The sequence below is a fragment of the Thermobia domestica genome, chromosome 3 (genome assembly GCF_964235325.1).
Source record: "Thermobia domestica chromosome 3, izTheDome1.hap1.1, whole genome shotgun sequence".
In the NCBI taxonomy this organism is placed as follows: domain Eukaryota; kingdom Metazoa; phylum Arthropoda; class Insecta; order Zygentoma; family Lepismatidae; genus Thermobia; species Thermobia domestica.
In genome coordinates, this window is record NC_137456.1 from 104,238,388 (window position 1) to 104,263,760 (window position 25,373).

A 25,373-nucleotide genomic window follows, 5' to 3' on the forward strand; every position below is an offset into this window, starting at 1 on the left:
GATGAGATCGACAAAGAGACTTCAATGTGAACTTGTTATTGTTTCAAAGAAGTTAATATCCTTTCAATAAATAAAGTGAGAAAGACCTTAAGAAGTGAAAGCACGGAGATCCCATAATCAGGCCGAAATTATTATTACATTTTAAAATGTCTATAGACCAGTTAGTAGATAAAATTTTATGAACTGAGTGGATAAATTTTAGGCATGTACAATCCGTTTAATAGAGAAAGTGTGTTAGAGGTCATAACTATTGAATAGGTTAAAAGAAAATCTTTGTTTGTTTGTTTGTTTGTTTGACTTTGGTGCCGGCATATTGGAAAAAAATAGGTATATGTGTTGTGAACCATGTGGAAGATGGTTCACTCTTGCTTTTTCTTATGAAGGATTTTTATTCATTACGGAAAATAGATTTTTTAATGAACTAAATTATTAATAACTAGTAGGGAAAAGTAGGGGGAATTGTGCGCATCTAAGCCAAATACGTTCGTGTGGTGTTGGCATTGAGGACAAAGAAATAGTAATTATCTGAATAGATTCTTTCCGCACTGTACCGTCATACAGTAATATTAGTTTAGGTCTATAATTAAACATAGAAAAATTATACTGCAATAAAACAAGATATGTGTGTGCTCGCAAAGTTCTACGCTATGGGGTAATTGTGCACATAAGGCTGGGTAATGGTGTGCAGCAAATCTGGAGATCCGAAGGTTCATGAAAACACGAATGCAGTTGTAATTTACACTTTATTAACATTAGTCTAAAATAGTAGTCGAGTAAACTAAGAAATATGTTGATAATAGGTGTTTTTTAACAAACGTTTTTCCTAACTTCCGGTAATCCTGTTCACACTTATTCCCTCAGGCTGCTTCACTCTAACATCAAGGTGTCACTGTAGGAACTTATATAGCTAGTCCTTTCCTGCTAACTCTATCTCTTTTTTAAAATTATTCTTTATTTTTATCTCTTCAGCATATCGAAATGCCACACGCCTAAGCTCTTTCGGTGTCAAGCCATAAAATACTTTAGTCAGAGTAAACACATAGTCTCTTACTTCTAACTCTACTTCCTTGGAAAGGACTGAATGCCTACCTAATCTTGGTACTGATGGCCGGTTTAGTATCAAGTATTTTCTCAATGTTCATTCTGATATGTTGTAATAACTTCCTACTTCGTTCCGTATTGCATCGACAGCATTTTACAAACTTTCTTACGAATAGGAATTCTTTTGATATGTTCTTAATGTACCTGCACGGCTTCTGTGATGAAAAATGATGAATGAACTTAGAACTTGTTCCATAATATTTGAATGGGTCGGGGAATCATGGGCATTTGCGTGCACCATTACCCCATACGTGCCGTCGAAATAAACTTTATTCGCAACAATGGGACATTGAGCGACAGGGCAACATCATTATAGTATGTTCTACAGGAAGGAACTTCCTTTTGCACTATACCTACTTTAATGTCATAAGTTGCAAAATGTAGGCTTACCTCCTTATTTTTCACAGCTCGTAAATAACAACAAACGTAGGAATTTTCTTCCGTCGCGTCTAGCTCACTCCTCATCAACACTGAACGCACTGGGCCGTGTCTGCAGTGTTTCGCCTGGAAGCACTTAGGAACCAACATCTTACTGGAGTCGCTAATGATATTCCAAATATGAGAAATTGCGGTGCGCACGATTACCCGCCGCGCACGATTCCCCCAGTTTGCCCTATAAGAACTGTTAATAGGTACATTGAATGTTTTCCCAATCAATCTCTAGTTTAGTGGCTAAAGTACGTGCCGATGGAGAACGAAATCCTGTATTTGATTCCGTGTGAAAGAGGATCGAGCGCACCACTTTAAGCTGTAGATATTAGTCTCACTGTTGACAACATCAAACTGACTGATATCTCAAAATGATTTTCTTAAAATGTTGTCTTATACATTATTTTATTTAGAAATTAATGCGTGATGGTTGGTTAATGAATGGTTAAAAGAATTAATGTATCCGTTCTTAATATTTTGATCTCACTATTGTACTGCAGGTATAGGCATGAAAAAATAATCTATTTTTGTTTATCAATTAGAGACCTGTAATAAGTACCGGTAACTATCTCAAAAGAATATGTACGTAATAAATATTATATTTGTGCTAAATTGATATACAAGAGCCCTTGTACTCACTGGAATCATAGTGTTACTTTACAGTAGTTAACTTGTCTGACATCATGAATACTCCCTCGCACAGAAAAAGTTTCCATGTAACTCTCATAACTAACTGGATAAGAGTACTGAATAACATTTTCCCACGGGCTGTTGATTATCAATTTGATACAAGAAGATTTTTTCATCTTCGGCCTTTGTGTCTGAACATAGCAGACACTGTTAAAGGCTGTCTGGTTAGCATATAGATACCTTGTGTTTGAATCCATATGCTCAAGTTCTCATATATTGTTTGGACGTGGGATTTTGTCTGGTCAGTGCAGGAAATTCTTAATCAAACGTTAGCTTAGAAATAAAGCTTTTTGTATATCACTGTATGTGAGATATATACTAAATAACATACTTGATGTATTCGTATGCTAAATATACTTAATTCAAAAAAATTACCTTTCAAAAGCTATTATAGGCCTAATATCCTTCAAAGTTCGCTCTAGACTAATTGGAAGTGTACAATATTTAGGTATAGATGTAAATTAAAAATCGAAAATCAAAATATAAATACTACTATTGTGTCCATTAATTGATCATGAAAACACTAACATACCGACATTTTTATTCAACGCTTATAAAAAGAACGTCGGTATGTTAGTATATCTATCTATCTATCTATCTATCTATATCTATATCTATATCTATATCTATATCTATATCTATATCTATATATCTATATATATATATATATATATGTATATATATATATATATATATATATATATATATATATATATATATATATATATATATATATATATATATATATATATATATATATATATATATATATCGTTAAACCTGAAGAAAACAATATCAGTCTATTTCCATCTCCAGAACATTTTATTTTATAAAATATGAATTATATGTATATAGGTTTAACAGGTTTAAATTCAGGTTTCACTACTACCAGCTAACAAGACATGAAATATGAAATACAATTTAACGGTGGATCCAAGTTGTTATGCCCATGAAATGAGACGAGACAAAATTTTCGTTACAACAAACAGATTTACTTTCCGAGACGAGATATCACTTTTACGATTAGTGGTGTATGCAAGGGACGGTTTAGGTGTTGTAACCTCCCTTGAGTAAAACACTACGTTGAAATAAACATTTACTATGTTAAGATGTATATACAAAAATTTCTTCTTGTCTTCTGAAAAGATGAAAGATTGATTGATGGAACCGCCCTTGATGAAATTCTGCATACACCACTGTTTACGACACGTTTCGAATTACGAGGCAGCCTCAACTCTGGTTTAGTAGTCAATTCTCATAATAATACTCCTGTCTGAGTTCGAATCCAAGACTTACCGCACAAAAGATTAGAGAATTCTAAACATTTTAAGCACGAGCAAGTTCAGTTTTGGCGTTGTCTGTAAATCGAAACTCATCTTTATTGGTTTTCGGAGACAACACCTTGCGGAACTCTAAAACAAGAAAATATTTCTCTCTCTCTCTCTTTGTAATGTAATCTTGACTAAACGAAAAACATTCATCACGTAAAACGCGTTCAATTTACGTTGATAACCATCGGCATTTAAAAATGCACACTTATACACGTTTTAATTATATATACATACATACATACATACATACATATTATCTTGCTTCATTGTTGTATGTATGTGTCGAGAGGGGTTTGGAGGGAGGAATATGTATACAAAATTGAGTTCCAATCTTCGTATTCTGTATACTACATATAGGATAGAATTGAAAAGGAAAAAAAATGTAGAGATACCAGCAGATGGGGAGTCTCTGCAATAGAGTAACCTCTGTCTGTTCCATTCAAACATGGAGTATTCGAAAAAGGGGGAAAGGGAGGGAATAGAAGAGGACACGAGATTGAGAGGCTCATGGTATATAGGCAGAAGGCTGAGAGCAGGGAAGGGAGGCGTTTTGTGAAACGGAATTCCATCTGCGCCAACAAAAGGCTCAGAAGTGACCTTATCAGGGCAGCTCCAGTCTTTAAAACATTTACTACTCTTCGGGGAAATCACTTCTACGTTCAGAAAAAAAGAAATGAGAAGGATCATGATGAAAAAAGAGATAGGAAGAGAAACAGAGAGCGCGCGCCCGTAGTAGAAATTGCTTGGCAATAAAGAGGAATTAATGGCACACGAATCGGGAAGCTTATAGGTTCGATACTCACACAAGGCATGATGATTTGATCGAATGGCCACCAACAAAGGAAATATTTTTTTATTTCTTTCATCTTTCATTATTATTTTTAATCCTAAAATAATATCACCGGCTGAGAGTTTGTTTTCTTCAGTAAAAAACAAAAAGAAAACAAATATTAAATTTTTAGAGAGAGAGATCACAGAAATTATTTTTCTCATATGTTAATTATATTTCTCGCTTATCTACCTATCTATTGGAGTTTCTCTTTCTTTCTTTTTTATGATTGGGGAAAACAACAGAATGCCAGGCTAAATCAACCCTTTCTCATATTGATCATACGATACGAGAAGATCAATTTAGAAACTTAATTAAAATTGTACGTTATTTTAATTGAAGAAAATAAATAAATAGAAAAAGAAATAGTAATGAAGAAAAAGCAATGATGTACGTCCCTCAAACACGGAATCAACTGATAAGCCAAGACCTGTGATGTGTTCTAATCTAATTCCCTTGGAGGATGATGAGCAAAGGCCAGACTCCCTCCATTGGGTTGATCCCAAGCTTTTGTGCCGTGAGTACCTTATCACTGTAGGCCGGATGTTTTAAGCACTATAAACATGGAGAATAGGCAGGTAAATGCGTACTTAATTAACTAACTAACTGTGTGACTTATGGAACCCGAAGGTTCAATGCCACGCTCACAAAAGCTCTTCACTGACTTCTATCCTTAGCCAACTGGATCCAGTTTCTACTTTGTATTCCTATTTCTGCTAGATCCATCGATATCTTGTCCTTCCATCTGCAACTAGGTCTTCCTAATGGTCGTTTTCTGATTGAACTGCCAATTAAGACTTTGAAAGCGTTCCTACTTTTTTCACTATTAAAAAACACTTTCTTAAATCTGAGAAACCGTTTCTTATATGTGTACCAAGAATATCTTTTCTTAGAAACAAGAGTTTGAAACTCTCATTAATAAGTAATGAAGAAAAGTATAGTAGATGAGGTTGTATAAAGCGAAACGAGAAAATATACTGTTACTTTCCTTATGAATGAGAATTGCCAAATCTCATTTAAAAGAAAATATTGTCTCGGTGCACAAATAAGAAACAGTTCCTCAAAGTTAAGAAATTATTTTTAATAGTGTTCCAACCTAACTACGTGACCTGCCCACCTAAGCCTCCTAGAGTTGTTGACTCTAACAATGTTTGTTAAACGGTGTAAATTATGTAGCACTTCGTTATGAAGTTTCCGCCATGTCCCATTCCAATTCCTCTTGGTTCCGAATATTCGTCTCTGGATCTTGTTCTTATGTGTACTTATAATTCAAAAAATAATCAGTCAAATATACACAGTGTTACGCTGTGCTCATGTAACCTACCAAAGTAAGTAAGCATGGACAGTCGTATGAGTAAGTTAACCCCGATCTTGAAGAAATCACTCTACGTTCTAATTCATTGGATGGAGACACAAGTCGAATGTTAGCTAATTTAAAAGCAATATTTCGGTTCTACTTGGTGGCTCTGATAATCTATTCAATGAAAACAATCAGCTCAAATCAGCGTAATCTCTCAGATTACCTTTCTTTTTTCTCTATAACGACATGTTACAACCAACGTGGCTCCTAAAAGTAAAGGTGAACATTGAATGGCATACAAAAACTGAACTTAAGTCATATATAGTCTTTACTTAAACTAGAAATATACCTGACCAGTGTTGGCACAAAGTATCTTCTTGTAAGGAAAGAAGCAAGTCCATAGTTAGGGGATGGCTTTAAAGACTAAACCCCTCCTGCGACCACATTCAACCCTCCTGAAACTTTAAATTGTTAGTTGATATATATGAATGTAAGGTTCCTCCATTATGATCTCAGCCCCTCCTCTTGTCTTAGTGTTCTGGTTACGAGTCTGGAAAGAAGAATTAAATTATCAGCATGTAATTTAACAAATATTATATTGAAAGTTTTTCAGTATTTCTGTTTTAATAACAATTCAAAAATTTACGGCACTTTATACCTGACAGAAAGATTTAAAAAAAAACTACACTAGACTCTCGCTAATCCGGCCATTCCTGGCACATATGAGTACCGGATTATTGAGGTCTGGCATTTATTTGATTTATTTATTTATCTTGTTTTTTTATTTATTTTGAAAACATAGGGGATATAATGTACTGTACTTTATTAAATCGAAGGATATAATTTTAAAACATAGAGGATATACTTTATTAAATTCAAACATACATTAATTTTCAAAGAAAACCTAGTCTTTGAGTAGTATCACTCACTATGAAACATGTCCCTAATTTTTAACTGTCGCAATGATGATACGCGACGATGGTATGCTTTATCACGCAACCGAACTGTAAAGAATGCTACAATTTTGAATACGTACAGTATATAAAGCACGATAATTCATTATGCACCGGATTACTGAGAGGCCGGACGTATTACTGAGGGCCGGATTAGCGACAGTCTAGTGTATTGATGACTTTTGAATGAATAGATAAATTATTAACACTATGTTAATTTAATACATTTTGACAGTCCGTTACAAAAAAATCATTAATTGTTGTAGAATAAGATATATTTGACACATTTTCACATTTCAACACATGTCGAATTGTATTAACTCGCTGACATTTCTCGTACTGGTATTCATTTCATATATCAATGTAGGACGTGACTTTATTGTAAGTTAGTGTTTGTAATTTTTAAACTTTTCTGAAACTGGCATAAACCTTGATTAAAACTAGAGATCAATGTAGTTATCTCAGTGAAATACTGATGCGAGGGATAAGCAATATTCAGTATTTAGGCACAATAGAGCGAAATTAGCCAAGAAAAAATGAAAATAAATTTTCTCAAATTGAAGCAAAGATTTAGCGTTCACTTTAAAGTAACTGGTATTTTGCCTAAGTTTCGGTCTCTACTTATGACTTATGACATTCGAAGTTAGAGTGCATACTTGTGCCTGATTCACGGATGTCTATAAAATTTTCTACTAGTTAATTTCTGGTATGTAGTGGGCTCTTGGGGGTGAGATAGTGTAGTAGAAGAAAACCTGTTCAGTGTATATGATGATTCTGCATTGTAATCTTGCCAGCTGCTCCGAAATAGTGTCTCCAGAATATGATTGGTATCCACTTGACTGTCTATATAAACAGTAGATCCTGTCCTTCATAAACTCGTTGTTGAATAAATAAATAAATAAATAAAGCACAACCAATCAGTCAAAATAAATAGCGTAAAAGAAGAATAGACTGCCAGATGAAATACTGTGTATAATGTATGATATGTCAGGGTATTCCAGATTCCACATTTTCTTTACTAATTTATTATCATACTCACTATCTATTCTAATAAAACCAATGTGGTGAAATTTTAGAAATTACTGTTGAAGTCGTATATACGATATTGCAACATATAATTACGTGGGTAACCTCCGTTATAATGTTAGTAGCGTAAAAACTGAACGAAATGATAATACGCTTACCAATACCTATCAAATACTTTATTAAGTACAATGGACATATGGGCCGCGGTAGCTCAGTGGTAGAGCGTTCACTTCTGATGCATGGGGTCCTTGATTCGATCCCTTATTGCTTACTTTCAGTAACGAGAAAGTTTCTTTGTCGAAGATTTTGTGATTCTATCTTTCGGAGCATAGTTACCTTACCTTACTCACTGGATCTACAACCCTTGTAGGACTTGGACCTTCTTCAGGATAGATTTCCATTCTTCTCTGTTCTTTGTTTTACTTTTCCATGCCCTTATTCTTCTTTCTTAAGTCATTCAGTACATTGTCCAACCATCTGAGTCTCTGTCCCACGATGCTTCTCCTTCCTTCGAGAGTTCCCTTGTAGATTTGTTTCACCCCTCTATGGTCTTTCATACGTTCCAAATGTCCAAGCTATCTTAATATACCTTTCTTTATTTCCATTACTATATTATTATTATTATTATGTAGTTCTAACTCTGCATTTGTTATTATCCTCCGCATTTCATTTTCGCACGCAGGCCCATATATCTTTCTTAATATCCTTCTCTCCCATCTTCTTAATTGTTCTTCTATCTTGGTTGTTAGTGCGCGCGGAGCATAGTTAGGCAACTCTGTAAAGCGCAAAAGCATGGTGGGTTGCGGAGATTGAGGTGTTTTTTTTTAAAACTATATATAGGTCTACTATAATGTATAATATTTTATACACACCAAAATATACTCACATACTTGAAGGCCACACAGCTTAAATATTTATGCTACTCTTGATGATTTTTTCTTCTTTTTCACATGTTGTGTGCATGAATGAATGATTAACTTAAATTAGATGAAATGGTGAGGTCAGTTCTAGTTATAACTTGATGCTTCCAACATTGAACAAGCAAGGATAGGCTTTAATTGTTATGTTTTTCAGAAATTGACGGACCTTATTTTGATCAATGATATACGAGAATGGAAAATTAGCGATTCCGTTTGATTTCAATTTGTGATCGATTAGTTTATAATAAACCAGGGGAGGCAAAAGTGCTAAATCCATTTTTTTTTTCAATTTTGTCAGAAAGCAAAAAAGAAAGTGACTCCCTTATGTTTCAGAATTGTTGAGCAATTGCTTTTCTTTAGTGGTGGATTTCACTAATCTGCATTAAGTAATGACCACTAAACAAGAAAATTGTTCAACGATTTTGAAACATAAGGGAGTCACTTTTGTTTCGTCTCCTGACAAAATTGAAAAATGGATTTAGCAAATTTTGCTTCTATACCCCAGAAATGCATCTATAATGGAATATGATATACAAAATTTACAGCTTTTTCTATATTACACAGACGACACGCATAATTAAGAGGATCTGTGTTCCACTTTATAATTAAAAGGATCTGTATTCCAATCCACAGTTGCCATCCTAACTAGAACTTCTCAATATTTTTTTTTTTTTTCAATCACACATTGAGGACGCTGGAATGATTTTTATATGGGGTGTATTTCTTAACTTGGGACAACAATGTAGCTTCTAAAACAATATATAAGAAATGCTAAAATTTTGTAAAGAGCAAATATCAAGGAGGAATCGTTACGATACCAACAGATAAACAGAGTTGCCAATCCAATATAAAATTCACATTCTAAGTACCGTAGTGTTGGATACCATGGTCATGATATGATGCGTTTCGAATAAATGATAACTAAGTTACAAAGTGTTGAATATGTGACTTTTTTCCGAAATGCTTTATTTCGAAATAAATTAGATAAAATATATAAATTCTAGTTATGTGAATTTTAATAAGTGAACAAATCATTTTACGGTTTACAGTGCTTTGACATCTCAGACCGTTTTGAAATACGATAAAAACTGGTAAAGTTTGCAACACTATGTAAAATATCGGAAAGGATTTAAAATGGTTGTTGTTTTCCTTTGCTTTTATAAAATTGCAGCAATAGATTGTGGTAGTTGTAATTACAACAAATACCGTAATTACATAATTTTAAGCATTGATGCGTACTTTACCAATGTTAATCATGTCTGTGGAGCGGTTTCAGATATCAAAGTGCTGTTAACTCCATAGTTATTTATACGTTTGTTAAGAACTATATAATTACTTAGATGAGATACTGTACATATCTAAGTATCCTTCTAAATAAAGACTTTCTAAATAACGTCAAATTTTCCATCCGTTGTAACTTCGTTTCAATTTGCTCAAAACAAATCATTTCATGACAATGATGTTCAACTGTAAAGTTGTTTGGATGTGTATTGCACTGTCCATCTCATGTCAGTATTGTTGCTAGTGTGGTAGAGGTTTCCAAACTTCAGATGTTCGTGATATTGTAACGTCTTTAGTTTGAAAACTCAATAAAAAGTGTGGTATTGTACGTTTTCGTTTATCATCTAGATTTGTAACTTGTAATAGTCTGACATAGCATCATTTGAAAATATAACTTTATTTTCGGTTGGAAATACTGTTCATCTCTTGGTGTTACAGAATATGTCAAACCAGTTCTTCTTGTTGATATTTGCTTCTTACAGAATTTAAGGGCTTCTTATGTATTAGTTTAGAAGTTACAAGATTGCCACAAGTTAAAAAATATGTCCCTTTTTAGCATCCAGTCTATATAAGACGGGACTACAAAGTGAAATCCAAACCACTACTTGGGTTTTGTATCCGAGGCAAGAGCCTTCATGGGAATCCGGGATCACATATGTTAGGGACTCGATCGCAAGGTTTTAAATATATCTACATATATAAAAATCCACCTGACCAACCTCGACCAAATTTTCAACATAGATGAGGTTCGGGCCTGGGGTGTTTTTTTTTTTTATCATTTCACTTTGACAATCCAACATAGGGGAGGGGGAAGGGGATATATAAAAATCAACACACACACACACACACACACACACACACACACACACACACACACATATATATATATATATATATATATATATATAAATGAAAGTGACTGTTTTTGACTTAATAACTGTGGTATCACCCGACGGATCTCGATGAAATTTTCAACATAGATGAGGTTCGGGCTTGGGATGGTTTTTATCATTTCACCTTGACGGTGCAACTTAGGAAAGGGAAAGGGGAGATATTTAAGAATGATCGAAAATTGCCGATATTAGTGTCGAATTCATACTTTGCGGGGTCGCTGAGACGAACAGTATATTTTTGATGAAGTTTAAATCCAAATTCAGCTCCGCAACTTGGGGGAGGGGGAGCGGGGAGATATTATAGAAGCGATCAAAAATGATCGATATTAGTGTCGAATTCGTAGTTTTCGGGGTTGCTGAGACGAACAATGACACTTTCGATGCAGTTTAAATTGCAAATCCAGCCCTTTATGTCCAAAATAAAACGTACTCTCCGCTTGTGAAGAACGAGTATTTTGCTAGTTTTGTATATACATATTGCAATAATCACAATTCCATAAAGGAGGTTCAAGCTTCAAAGTTCATAGCGTTTCAGGATTTTTGTATACATATCTTTGTATGGTAACTACTTCATTTTTCATAATATCTTGTTGAATTGATGTTGAAGCTTGAATAACAAAGATCAAAAAGAAGAAATCGACCGAAGTTTTTTCTTTTTTTCCTTTTTTTGGTGCACTCTTATACTGAAGAATTGATATAACGCCAAACCATAAGTATTTTGTTCGTGGCGTAAAGTGAAATCCTATCCTGTCAGTTGATGCTGAAAATCTCTCGTCTGCTCTTGTTCTGTTTCGGTTAAGGTGTTATTGTCTACACACGAACACACGCACACACATCGTCAGTGGGACGTCAGATCCAAGAGAGGCTGTTGAACGTTTTGTACATGGCCGTAAGTGGCCTCTCGGTGTCCCTGTTCCTCTCTGTCTCTCTCTCTGTCTATCTGTCTCTCTGTAACAACAAAAGAGCCCCTGAACACACTTGAACATAAACACAAGAGAAGAGACATATGGCACACACTCTCACACACAGGTTGGCAAACAATAAGAGATAGGAAGCGAAACTATGAGTGAGAGGGTCATCCATAAAGTGTGGTTAAAACCATTCTATACACAAGACCACTCTGCTGGTGGCCGCTGAGTACAGCTTCGTGTGCAATCCTATTCGATTAGCAGATTGAGGTGACAAAGGAGTTGGAACACCCGTGTGAAAGGGAGATGACTTGTCATGTTCTGCATTGCCCTCTCAGTTTTCAAATTAAAAAAAAAAAAAAAACTACTTTTCAGCTGTTGAATTTATGAGAAAGAGAAAATTGAGTTGAGAGGTTAAGCAGAGCTTTTGGTTATACATGCTTCCAAACCCATCACGCATAGCGCCACACATGTAACATAACGTAACACAACACGGTGGAACATGTCAGAATAAACGAAGCTGGACCAACCGTGACAACTAGATCAGTACACTCGACGTGAACAAAGTGTGTGTTACACAAAAGCTCATCTCACTTGCCAACTTCTCTTTGAGTCATACTCTCGTTTTTGCTATGGTCCTAATTTTGCCTTTGGTACTTTTTATTTTTTTTTAAAAAAAGGGAGGGACATATTTGTGTATTCTCATGTTTTTCAAATGTTGAAAGAACATTTGGAAATGAAATGTGATAGAACTTGTCCAAAGAGGTTTCTGTTGATGTTTTTTGTTCTATAAAGTACCTATGGACCAAAACATTCTTTTGTATTGAAGATCACATAGGAAGGATACATAGCAGTATGTTTTTAATTAATTAAATATTTTTCCAGTTTCCTAACTCAAGAGAATCAACCATCCGATACACTGCGAACTAATACTGGTCATACTTGACGCATTGAATTTCCTTGAACATGCGTCTCATTAAGAATGGTTAAAGAGGATTCAAATAAAAGAGCCGCAGTAAGGGGAGTTCAACAATATTTTTATTTATTTATAACAATAAAATAATTAATATTTTGCACGAAATTATATATTAAAACATACAAGCAAATATATGGGATGTTCATTTAAAATTTCCCCAAACCTAGTCGTAGTTAATGTAGAATATTGAAATTCTACATGGGTATTGATATATACCGTATGGGGTTCCGTGTTCCGAGCAGTGATCAAGTTTCTGTACTTGAGAAGCCGCACACCAAAGAAAACATTTGATGAGATGAAAGATACTTATGGAGAGGAAGCCCCCATTATATGAAGTTGTGAACCACTGGCATTAACAGTTCAAGTGTGGTCGGACTTCCGTTGAGACGGCCCTTATTCCAGGGCAATCGCAGTCCGCAACTGCTGAAGACACCATTGGGTAAATGGAAACCATCTATTTTAGAGGATCGCCTCATAACTATCTGCCAACTAGCTCAAAATGTAAAATAAGTGTAGGGTCTGTTAAGAGGGAGTTCCTGTGTGGAAATAACTAGAGAATATTGTAATGCATGGTAGAGAAGCGTTAAACGGGATTATCCCTCGTCTTTTTTTTTTTTTTAATTATAAGTCTTTATTTCTTTTATTATAAATAAGCAGGGCCCGGATTTTGTTGACAAGTCAACTTTTCTCTGTTACGCATAAAACAAGGCAAATTCTAATAAAAACGTTATCCATCAACTCTAGGTTCTAAAAGCATATATTTTTAGGGTCAACTTTTGGTCACTTTTTGCCGCTTTGAAGTTTCAGGTCATTTTTTAATATTTTAAGGTAAATTTTAGGTCACTTATGGTCTTTTTATTCTTTTTTTTTCTACATAAGGAAATCTTAAAATGAACACTGTTTACGGATGTGAAAAAGACGAAGTTAAATAATCTCTTTTCATGCTTCCTGACTATTCGGGTGGAAAAACTGCATTCTTAACAAGCTAATGAAAACTAAGCTGTAGATGGTTGACCAAAGGTGAAGGTTGGTAGGTGGCCGAACGGATAGTTTTGGGTTGTTGACCACAAAGGATGTGATCACATGAATAACTAAAAATGAATTAGAAGGCGTACAAAGATTTTAAACACGGTTTTTATCTATTATTCTTATTTAATCTACACTTGCGAACTTTTATTGTTTAAGAGTGCTTCCTAGTTTCAGCTCGGGAGTGAATTGACGCTTTCAGTACTACAATGCCGTACAATGGACTGCAACTAACTGAAACAAAACTTTTTGAATATGAGTGACAAGCGTTAATTAAAATCCAATGGATATTTAAAAAATGTCAATGTTTTACGAAATAAACATTTAAGAAAACGCAAGTTTTGAGGTCAATTTTTGTGAATTTTAGGGGCATTTTACAGGAATTTTAGTGTCATTTTATAGGTCACTTTCTAGAAAATTTTAGGTCAACAAGATCCGGGCCCTGTAAATAAGTAATGTCTCTAACTAATCCTTTCTTTATAAGTTGGATCTCCTGCTCAGAGCAACACGGAGATTGGAAAGGAACCTCTTGTCATAGTAGCGCAGAGGTAGGTTACTCTCTGTCTCTGTGCGTCCTCTTTTATAACAAGTTTTGGAGTCGGAGCTTATGGATGTGTTGAAGGAGTCTACTTCGTGACTCTTCGTGTCCTTCTCGTATTTCTTCGTGTTCTCCTCATATTTCTTCGGAAATGGCATCCGTCCGCTACTTGGTAATCCTTGCGCTGAAGCACGTAGTGTTATTTGTAAATATGAGGCGATATTGCAATATCCTTAGGTAGATATCACAAACGAAAATAAAGAAAAAAATTCTTCGGCGCGGGAGATCCGGTTCGATTCCCGGAGGGAGATCATGTGGTTCGAATTCTACATTGAGCTGTAGGTACAAGTCTCATACAGCCTCAGTACGGAATGGAGCGGTGAATTCCAATTCAACCAATAGCTTTCAGTAGCCATTTTTTTTTTTTTTTTTTTTTTTTTTGCAGAAAGAAGAATACATCAAAACCATGACAATATGCTTGTCAATATTCATCGAAATATTAAAATTAAAGCAGTAAAAGTAACGCTGTAACTATAAGGGAAAGATGAGTCCACATATAAAGTTACCTGTTGATTTCTTTTTTCTTTTCTTTCTTTCTTTCTTTTCTTTTCTTTTTTTTTGCTATTTGTGTTAGCCTCTTTTATTCCTATTGGAGGAAAGATTTTTTTATAAAGAAAAAAATCAGAAGAGTATTAGTAAAACAAGCATTTTCATCAAACAATACGAGAAATCAACGTTCCGTTCTCTGCCTCGTCAATTTCCCCCCTCCCGAATTCTCTTCCCCAAAAACCCGTATTTGAGCATTTTGAGGTTCGGTTTGTTAGGTTTTGGGTTACAAACACATGCAGACAACCCGTCCACCACATACATACATACATACATACCAGTGAGTACAGAGGGAAAAACGGATAGAGGTTTATCGGCACGGATTGAATTATTCCGCTGTCATTAGGTGACAGATGAGGCGGAACGTGTGTGTGGTTGTCTGTCACAAGCAAAACTATGTGTGTGCATCGCTTACAAAGCAGAGACTACTACCCGTCTGTGTAATCAGTTATTAACGCCTGGCCAAAACTGTTGTGATACAGCTTTGTGGGGGGTTTGTTAACGCTCAATACACATTACTATACTATGGAGTGTTTTTTTCTTGTTTTGTTTTTGTGTTTTTTTCTTTTTCTTTCTTTTGAAAACAACTCTCTTTTCGAAATATATGTAATTTTTTTGTGTTGTAGTTGTTCATAAAAGTAAATGCAATTGAAAGAATTGAAAGAAGAGAATACAGTGCGGAAATGAAAACATTTCTTTTTTAAAAACACATTTTTTTAGTGTGCGTATTTTTAAATAACATGTTCTATTTTTACATACAGAATTTTTAGGAAGAAAAATGGAATATAGTTTTTTTCTTGCCTCCCTAAATCCATTTCATACTTATGCTATATACATGCAACATAGGAATAGGAGCACGTCTCCGTCGCCCCTCCCCCCGTTCGACAAAGTTTTTTTTTTTTAAATCTATTTTCCGTTGTTTCCAATACTGCAGCTTCATTCTCGCGCTCTCTCGTTCCCTATGTCCATCTGTCTTTGACAAACTATTTTGCATTACTGGTTGTTGTGTTGGCTAATACAAAAAGGAAAGAACACGGATGAGGGGGAGGGGGAAGGCAGGGGGGGGCTAGAGAATCGGAATGCTTTTTCCAACGAAATGTAATGTGTGAACATTTAGGTCAAATGAACTTTGTCATCTCGCTCTCTTTATATGTATAATATAAACATATATACTGTACATATATGCTTTTTTGTGGGTTTCTTTTGCTATTTCACACAATGTGTGAGGGTTTTTTTTCATTAATTTTCTTCTTTTCGGATTGACTACCAAATATAAAAGAAAAAAAAAACGTGGAAGATTTTAATTTCAGATTATTTTCCTACTGTTGCACACTATACCTCAGATATTCTGTTCCTTTTTTTTTTCACTAAATATAAATGCAAAGCTCATTTTGACGCACTAATATGGATTGATGTAAAAGATTTGCTTTTGTTTCTCTCTTTCTCTTTATTCCTAATTCTTTTCAAGTGTAGGTAATAGTGTTCAATACGATTTCTGTTTCCCCATTTATATTCAGTCATATGATGTTTTCACATTATTTTTTGGTGTGTTTGTGATTGTTTAACGAAAAAAGCATTATATATACACTGTATTTATAAATCCTCGTTTTAATGAATTAAAAAAAAAAAACTAAAGCTAGTTGAAGCGTTATGAATAACGTATTGTACATTCCTATGTATTCACTGGTTTGTAATTTATGCATCACATAATGGCAATTGTTATTCTTATATTGGCGTATGAGAAGCGTAATCAAAGTACAAACAACGGGGTATGACATTTTCTGTTTATGAATCGGGCTTACACATACGTACATATACATACATATACATTATTTAATATTTTGGTCACATCTTTAGCTACTTACACCATATTTGATTTGTTTGAATTTTCATTTTGAATTTACATTGTGTGAAGGTATTCACTATGCTTTCAAAATTGTTAAAAAAAATGGAGGAACACTAGGATAATAATGTCAATACCCTTTTTTGATGTAATGGTTAGAATAGCATAAAGCAAATCAATAATAACTACTAACACCGGAGAACGAACACTGTGGAAGCTGAACATATGCACAGTAGCAAGAAAAAGATTCACTAAGATATACACAGGAATATCTCGATTGTATCAACGATTGTTACCACAGGAAATACAAAACTAATGGAATCCACGATACTTGGGTTAATCCGTATAAAATGTTTGATCACTGACGCGGTATGTTTTACATTTACAAGATCTGGCTGAAAATAAAAAAAGAACTGGTGCCAAAAGTATGGTTTATTTTCACAAATTTCCAAATTAAAGGTGATCCCCTTCAACATACTACCCTCCCCTCTCTATACACGTCTTACATAAGAAGTTTCCATTGTTGGAAGCAATTGTGGAAATCTTCAGTTATCATCATCTTGAGTACCGCTGCCGTTTTCTGCTTTACCTCTTCCACAGTCTGAAAATGAGCTCTCTTGAGGGGGGGGGGAGATTTCACTTTCGTAAAAAGAAACAAAAATCGCACGGTACCAATTCCGTTAAATAAAGTAGGTGTTTAAACACTGGAGTGTTCTAAACTTGCCAGAAACTGCTTAACAGTCAAAGCAGTATGTGAAGGAGCATTGCCGTGATGTACAATCCATTCATCGTTCTTCCATAAAAGAGTCGTTTTGTTTCTCACACCTTCTTGTGGCTTCACCAAAACTTGACCTAGACGTTTGATTTGCTCTTGCCTGCCTTTTTTGTTCGTGATGATGAGGCAGTTTTCCAGTGTATCGGTTGTCTTTTCGTTTCAGGGTGATGCTGAATGATCCACGTCTCGTCACCAGTGATGATTTTCGTTATCAATTCCAGTTCTGCTTCCAGGCACTCCATTATGCAACTGCACACGAGGCTACCGGAAGTCCCTCTGCTCTGCGAGGAGCTTTTTGATATCATTTTAGAGCAAACTTTGCGCATGTTCAAATGTTCATGTAGAATTCCGCAGACAGGCTCTTTATCGATGCCCCTCATGTTTGCTATCATTCGAATGCTGAGCCTGCGATCTTTCCGGAAAATGTCAGTCGATTTTGCCATATTTTCCTCTGTTGTTGCTGTGACAGGACGATCCGGTCTTCTATCATCAATAACGTTCTCGCGTTTCTCGCTTGTGTTGAAACGTTTGTGCCACTCAAACACTCGCGTATGTGACATCGTATTATCGCCGTATATACCCTTCAACGGTTTCACATACCAACTCGATTATTTCTTTAATTTCACAAGGAATTTCAAGTAAATGCGATGCTCAATTTTTACATTTGCCATTCTTCCGGCTACACTATTGCACACCTCTCTCTTCAATCGCTGATCACAAACTAAACACGACTGAGAGCGGCAACTTGCCGGTTTTTTTTTTTTTTTTTTTTAAGCCAAGCCTCTCATACCAGCAACGAACAACGTATTATATTGCCTGTAATATTTTTACGTAAATAATTTGTGAATGTATTCATTTTCTAACAAAATTTACACTAGCAGAAATGTAAGCATCTGATTTCGATGTGTTTACCTTGTTGATATAACCACTACCATTTGAACAATTTACTTCAAAATGCGATGGAGTTGAAACAGCGCCAGACATGTGTCAAAATTTATTGCAGCTAGGGTAATATAGAGCCATCGTGTTGATTTAACACAACCAAATTGATCTAATGATCATTTTGCTCACTTCATTAGTATTTCTTACGTGAACTTAACACCACTGTCAAAATTAATGGGATTAAACCCAGACAATCATAGCTCCCATTTCACTGTCCTTCTTTGTCTCAATGTAATTACCACATGAAATTAAAGTCGTGTAATTTTGGTATTTATTTCACTGGTCTCCTTTCTCTCAGTCTAATGACCATGTGAAAGAAAGTTCATGGCAGTAAGATCAGATGATCATGACGTCCCTCTTGGTAGTATTTCTTATCTCAATCTAATGCTTATGTAAAAGTCCAGGGGTTAAAATCAATTGATCATGGTGCCCATTTCACTGGTCGTCCTTGTGCCAAGTTCATGGTGCCCATTTCACTGGTCGTCTTCATGTCAAGTTCATGGTGTTCATTTCACTAGTCTTCCATGTCTTAGCCTAATATTCATGTGAAAGTCCTTTTTTCTCAATGCTCATGTCAGAAAACATGGATTTAAAATCAGATGATCACAATGCTTGTTTCATTGACTTTCCAAGTCTCAATCTAGTGCCCATGGGAAAGTCCATTTAGTCGAGGTCAGGTGAACATGGTGCCCATTTCACTGATAATACTTATCTCGATCTAGTGACCATGTAAAAATCTTTGCGGCTAAGTTTAAATGATCATAGTATCAATTTCACTGATTTTTCTGTCTCAATCTAACACCCATGTGAAAGAAACTGCAGCGGATTGCATTCAGGCAATCACGGTGGCCATTTCAACGGTCTTTCTTGTAACAATCCAATGCCTATGTCAATTCAATCAGTATGATGTTGCTATTGGTTCTGTATCTTATAGCCTTCTAGTACTATAATATTATTGCTTTACAGTGAAGAAAATTTCTACCGCTGAAATGTATAAAATAAAAGAAGAAGAAAAATCCTCGAGAGAAATAAATAAAAATAAGAATAATGATTCGTCACACATGACCAAACGCATTAGTCCTTCTTTTCCTCTTTGTCTCGTAGGCTATATAAAAAAGAAGAATCGCTCAACAATGCAGGAAAAAATTCTCTCTGTAGTTTTAATGAATAGTTCCCAAAGAGAACACTTCAACAGTGGAATCTCTCTTTTTTTACGATAATAATAATAATAATAAAATATTGTTGTTGAGAACAAATTCTACTCCTCTTAGTACTATTATTATTATTTTGCTTCTTGTGTATGTGTTCTTCAGAGACTGCGGATTGAATGTCAGCATAGTTGCACATTTGAGTGTTTGTCATTTAAGTAATGCGATTAATTAGATAGAGGAAGGCTTTGAGATTGGACGTGTCTAATTGATATATATATATAATTCTCTTCTTCATCCTGTGTCATGGGGATACCAAGGACCTGAGAAATCAATATCTTTTAATTTTGTGGTGACAATTCCTTGTCTCTCATTTGTCCCTGCTTTTCAACCACCCCAAACCCTTGTGCCACTCGTATCTCCCTGGTAAGAGAGAGAGAGAGAGAGGGTGGGATAGACTATTCTGCTTGTTTCCTATTCTGTGAAATTCTTCTGCCGGATATAATAAAGGAGGTTCATTCTTCTTCTCTCTCTAACACACACACACAGAGACTCACATATATATTAGTAAATATAAGTAGGCATAAAAGCTCACGTAAATTTAGTCGTTTTCCTTGTTTTATACAGGGTTTCCCCAAAAAACAACGAATAGAAGGAAATTGTGGCATGCAAAACTGAATTACAGCGAATTGTCAGTTACATTAAGAACACTTGTTTCGATCTGTTATGGGAGTTATTTGGAGTTATTCGCTACTGAATACTCGACGACGTCAAAGTTTCCTGCTTCACTTCCTCAGTAAACCATACGGAGAGGGGAAGGAGCTGATAGGGGAAATCCTGACGTTGATAAAAGTCAGTCGTGACAGGCAAACAAGAATATAGTAGAGATGGCCACAAAGTTCCGGTTCCGGTTCCAGACCTAGATTCAAAAGTTCCCCAAAGACCCGTAAAGGAGGCACAAAGTTCACCTTTAAAACATTGCAAAGAGGACCACACGCTTGTGAACTCCCCGCCCAGACCCGCTTGTGCCCCCCGGAAAAATTTTTCTGGTCCACCATTGGATGGTTAGCCAAGTGAGTTTGCCAGTTTACCTGTTTAGCCAATGAGTTTGCCAGTTATCCAATTTATTTAGCCAAATGACACAAACGGCCGCCGCCTGGGCGCCTGCCTGTCGCATCCACCATTTCATTTAGTGCACTGTTCACAGCTTGCCAGCAGCTCTCATTTAGAGTAGCGATGGCTACAAAGTTCCGGTTCCGGCGGAACCGGTTCCGTGAGAAACCGGTTTTTGGAGATCGGTTTTCAGAACCGGTTCCGGGACCTGGATCCGAAAAACCCGGTTCTAGACCTGGATCCAAAAACCTGGTTCCGTTTAGAGCCGAAAACTGGTTTAGAGCCGAGTAAGCGTTCTACTACTGAGCCACCCCTCTCTCAGGGCCCTCTCTTGAATGTTTTAACCCATGGATCATGCCTTAACAGTGTAGTGTCTCTTATATAACCGTTCCCTATTCTATCTTTTTTCGTTACATTACACCCATCTTAACATTCTCACCTCCGCCAATTTCATATTCTTTTTATGGGCCCTTGTGATTGCTCAGGTTTCACTACTGTACATCATTACCGGCCTTATTACCGTTTTGAATATACACGGCCTTTTAACCTGCAGTGTAGCCAGTAAGATTGTATTCTGTATGTAATCCTCCATCTTGGTCGAGGTACGATCCAAGACACTTAAATTTCAAGTTAGCTATTTGCCTCACTTCTTATATATCCGTCCTTGTAGCCGTATTAAGCTCTCGTCTTCTTTGTTGAGTCCCATATATTCTATCTTTGTTCTACTTATCCTCATGTCTCTCTCTTTCAAAACCTTTCTCCATTCCTCCAGTTTCTTCTCTGCGTTTTCTTTAGGTGTTTCATATATAACGATATCATCCGCGAAAACTATACTTCATGGTGGTATTTAATAAGTGTGTCACAATGTCATGAGCTTTCTATAAATTGTGTCGCTATTCAAAAAAGATTTGGAGCCTCTGAAGTAGACTTCTCTTACTTGTTTTGAGGAAGGAAATAAGGGAAAACTCAGGACAGCTTTAAAATTATATATATATATATATATATATATATATATATATATATATATATATATATATATATATATATATATATATATATATAGTGTTGATTTCTCATGTACAGAAAAAACACAAGTATATTAGTTAAAAACAGTACTAAAGCTTAGATGGGGGGGGGGGTCCGGACCCTTTGGATCTCCCTGAATCAATTCTTATATTTATACACACCATTTACTCGCAGAACTTCTAGTTGTATGCCTCTTCATGAATATGCGTATGCATATATAGCTTATAGAACAATACGAAAGAGAGAATTGAAACCTAAAGCAATATTTTCTCTTACAAAAACAGAGGAAGAGAGATACACTCTGCTATTTGATGCGAATGTTAGTAAAAAATATTTTAAAACTACTGTGCAAATATCCTGCATAAAAGAATATAAATATGTTATATATTCAAAAGATATGAAAAGGAAATATTTATTCTTCTTCTCTTTTTATTATTCCAATCTTTTCTTTAGCTTATTTTGTTATAATTATTTAACACATACATATAAAATTGTATATCTTTAAGGATTACACTCCGTGTCTCACTCTATATATTGTGCACGACGATCATGTGCCAGAAGTCCGATATCATTCATTGTAAGTTATGAGCTCAAGAAGAAGGGGGAAATGATATAGTTCCAATAACTCTCCTTCTTTGCTTTCGAGTGACAATAGGAGAAAAAAGGTTATGGTGGTCGATAATGAAAAAAAAAAAAAAATCTATTCGACATTTCAACGGATTTGCACGTTGCATTGATCCTACATGCGGACAACGTATTTTTGGATGTTTTTTCCGGCTGTTCGTTTCGATGTACCAGTAAATATATATACATCTTTTTATCCTATTCTATTCTTATTAATATACCTTCTATTCTCATTCTGTATATTGTAGTATCCTGCACATAGCTCTGTTGACTAACAACCTACACGTGCTTATGTTTACAAACATTAACTATGTGCGTGCTACTACGACTTACTACGATGGCAGGTGACAGGAGCACCAGCGACACAACTTCATGTGACGACACCACCACCACACTAGAGCACCTTTATAACAGAAAATTATCAGTTTTCAGCTGGTCACCTCCACTCTCTCAGCTTGTCTGGAGCTTTGAGAGGAACCTAACCAGAAGCCTTTAGCTTGCTCGGAGCTCTTTTGCGCCTCAGTCAGTTAGCTTGCTTGGAGCTTTGTGGCCTTTAACCCTCCTCTGCCTGCTAAGGGCTCGAGACATTCCCAGGTCACCATGACGGTTAGAAATACTAGCCTGTCTTTATATAATTTTTCGCCATAACATGCAGGCTTATGTATCAAATTGAAATCTTATTATTATTGTGGCGCCTGATTTACAAGAACTGGCGCCTGTCAGAAGAAAATTATTTAAGGACTATATAAGGAACAATAGAATAGGGGGGGGTATATAAAGAACACAGGAAGTAAAAAGGAGATACAATAATTCGACAAAGCTGTTTTTATTTTTAGTTTACTATATATAAATGAATAGCAGAATCAGAAAATTCTATTAACCACTCTTTTCCCCCTTGTTTCCTTCCTCTTTCCTCGTTCGTCTTTGTCAAAAGAAACTAATTAAAATAATAAAAAAAATATGAAGTCATAGAACGCTGGGAAAAGGGAGTTTCTATTGAATTGATTCTGTTTATTTACACAGAGCCATTATATAATAGGTTCAAATTTGAAAAGTCTAGGAAAATACAATTTGAAAAGAAAAAAAAATACAAATTAGTATGGTAAATTGACTTCTGTTTTTTGATTTTAAAAAAAAGAAATTCGAGATGAAAATTAAAAATAAAACATCATGAATAACACAACTACCTACTTCAACGAAAAATGGACCCAAGTCTTTTCTGTAATTAGTATTCGTATACTTATTTTTAAAAATTGCGAATCGGTCCCCTCTTTTTATTATTATTATTATTATGTTCCCTTTTGTGTATACCACATACAATCCCATGTCTTTTTACTGGGTGACCATACAAGTAAAAATACATAAAGCCTCTTGTTATTGTAGGCTATTGTTCTGTTTATATATATATAGCTATGTATATGTGTGTGTGTGTGTGCATTTATACATAACTTACGTATATATGTTGTGCATACTTCCTACACACACATATATATTCAAACTTTATATTTCGTCATTTTGTTTAATTGTACTAATAACAATGCATTTTATTAGCTTGTTTTATTATCATTGTTTTTTCAAGAACTTTTCTGCCGGTTTTTTGTATTTGCTATATTATTATTATTAAAAAACCTGAATTTACAAGGGGAAAAAAGAAGCAAATTTGCATGAATTCATTTCAGTTTATAATTAGCGTACAAGAACTTTTTTTTTATTTATGCTATACAAAGGAAAATAATCATGTGTTGTATTTTATTGGAAATGAATAGCTTTTTCTTTTTGAAGAAAAGAGAAAAAGTATGGGGATTGGCGGGAGTACGTAACGTAAATGCTTCTTCTTAGTATGGTATCCTGTCAGTGAGCAGAGGGAACTAATGGAACAAAGAGGACTGGGACAATAATATTGTACACTAAATATTAGTTCCCCCCTCTCCGGACTGAATAGGGTGCAATTAACGATGTCTTTTGTTGAAATGTATTGTTTCAAAATGATGTCTGTTGTATTACAGGTATTGTTACCTCAACAATATTCATATGTATGGGCGAATGGTTTAGTCAGCATTTCAAAACTTTTTTTTTTACCATATATTAAAAAAAAAAAAAAACATCTATGTTTTGTCGTTGTTAAGTCTTTTAATGCAGCAGATCTGTTTTCTTTAAAAATATCTGAGTTGATTTTCCAAAACGGTTATTGAAAAATATGGTACATAACAGAGTTTATCTACATTCTTACTGATATATAGAAATCAGATGTTAGACAAAACGCCTACTTCTTAATACTAGAGATATGATAAAAATGAACAAAATTTGTTTTGCCTAAATAAAACCTGGAGGTACATCAAATAGTGGAGATCTCTGTTCATTAAAAAAACAAACAAAACATGAAAGAGAAAACAAAACAAAAGATAAATCTAAACACCAAGATTTTAAAAAGAAAATTCCCGCATTTGATGAATTTTTGCACATTCTACAGGGAATATCCAAGTAGTTTACCATCAAAATCAAAGAGAAGAGCCACAACAACAATTATTGTCCAACCAGAAAGCTGCAAATACAATGGAATTCTACCAGTTACAGATGAAGGAAATATTTTCTGTAAGAAAGAACGCAAAGATACATAAGAAAACATACAAACAAGGCACATTCGCGAAGTTCCCCGCAGTCCAATATGTATTGTACTAATTTTAACGGCCCATACCGGTAATTTTCATATTTATGGACCTTCATATATTCGGAATTCAATCATACACTACTATAGCGCTTGGACACAAAATTGCTTTTAGTTTCTTTAGATGTAACTGGACATAAATGTGGCCATATACAAAACTAATTGGATCAAGTTTCTGCTTCTGTTACCCACCCCGACAGCCATCTTGGATCTGTCCTATTAGACCGAACTTTTGTGTTTTCAAATGGGAATTGGTGCCAGTGATACATCAAATTCATGTACGATTTTGTCGAAAATTCACTACAAAGCTATATATATATATTGATACAAGGAAAGGAAAGAAATTAACCTTATATATATTAATTCTTACATACAACATTCTAAAACTGTTTGAAGCTTTCGTTCGCTTAGCTTGTAGTGATAAATATCT

At 35.0% G+C, this 25,373-nt stretch overlaps 1 protein-coding gene across 1 annotated transcript in view; it reads left to right on the forward strand.

Moving 5' to 3' along the window:
- LOC145680636 (LIM domain only protein 3-like) overlaps positions 1-25,373 on the forward strand; it is a 176,627-nt gene that overhangs the window by 122,187 nt on the left and 29,067 nt on the right. The window lies entirely within an intron of this gene.